The following is a 1,478-nucleotide window of genomic DNA, read 5'->3' as shown; positions in this document are numbered from 1 at the left end:
TTATTATTAGTGTAATTGGTTTCATCATAGTTTTAAACCTTGATTTCAAATTTCAGGGATGAAATTCATAAAGGGAGGGAGGTTATAGCGAATCTGGTTTAGACCTGACCCAATTTGTATTCTGGACTCAAGTTCTATGGTTTCGTATTGTTGTTCATGTCTTATGTCCCTTGTATTTCCTTGAGTTTGGCTATTGGGTTGTATTGGTTGCATTTGGAACAAGTTTGTAGCTTGGTTTTCAAACTTTTGTTGCCAGAATTTTACTCCTCCACTCGAGCGCCACTTATTGCACTCGAGCGGGCTTTGTGAACTCTCAATAGTTTTGTAAGCCTGCAAAACTACTGGGAGAGTATATTCTATACTCGAGCGGTGTTTTTTGACGCTTGAGTGGTAATGCGCTTAAGCGGCCATTCTTGCGCTCAAGCGATGGTTTTCTGTCTGCAAAACAACTAGAAGTGTGTATTCTACGCTAGAGCGTTAGTTCCTGTGCTCGAGTGGTGATGATTTTTCATTGTGTCTTGGTGCTTGAACAACACTTCTTACGCTCGAGCAGAACAACTTATTGTGTCTGGATGCTCAAGCATTACTTCTTGCGCTGAAGCGAACTGTGCGTATATCAGTTCGTAAAAATCGCTTTTTACATCACATTTTCATCTCTGTCTCTCTCTAAAACATTTCCAAACCCTAAATCTAGAGCTTCTCTCTCTAGAACTTGCTCTCTCTCTCTCTCTCTCTCTCTCTACAAATACACCAAGATCCACTCACACCGTATTCCCTTTGTTAAAAAGATAGAGCTCACCTAGAGCTTTGTTTTCATCCGAATAGAGCTAGATTTCGGTTTCCTTGAGGTTTCTCCACTCTCTCCTTGGTCTTATAGCTTCGAGGTAGGGATTTTCTACACTCTTTTATGATTTTTAACTTAGCTATTTGTTTTTCATAAACAATATTGTGATTTTGGGAGATTTTGAACAAACTTAGGGTTTTGGTTTAAAATCAAAAGGGTGCTTTTCAAATAGTTATATGGAAAATGGCTGTGGGAGTGGAATTCAGGTTGAGTTATGAACAAATTGTTGATTTTGACCCCTGGTTTGGATTTTGGAAGAAAATGGGCTTTGCCCTAAATGTCTCAAATATTTATTTTATATAAATAAATGAAATTGATGATGAAAATGTGAATTTGGATGGTTGTTTACATGAATGGTTGACTTAGATATGCATTATCAGTCACTTATGGAATTTGGGTAATCTATTTGTCTTGGAGATTGTATATCTGTTTAGAAGTATCTGTTTTTCATTATCGGTGGAGGACAACTATGATTGTTGTAGAAATTTCATGAAAATTAGGTGAATTGAAACTAATTTTCTCACCCACTTGCATTGAGCGTTGTCACATCTTTAATACATTGTAAATGTATGATGTTTGTGAGAAGAAATGGGATTTACTTCATTGAATTAAGTTGGCCGGAGTGTCAAGTTGG

This window comes from Camellia sinensis, chromosome 13, assembly GCF_055761805.1.
Source record: "Camellia sinensis isolate YWXY chromosome 13, ASM5576180v1, whole genome shotgun sequence".
Classification (NCBI taxonomy): domain Eukaryota; kingdom Viridiplantae; phylum Streptophyta; class Magnoliopsida; order Ericales; family Theaceae; genus Camellia; species Camellia sinensis.
Note: the sequence above shows the minus strand (reverse complement) of the source record.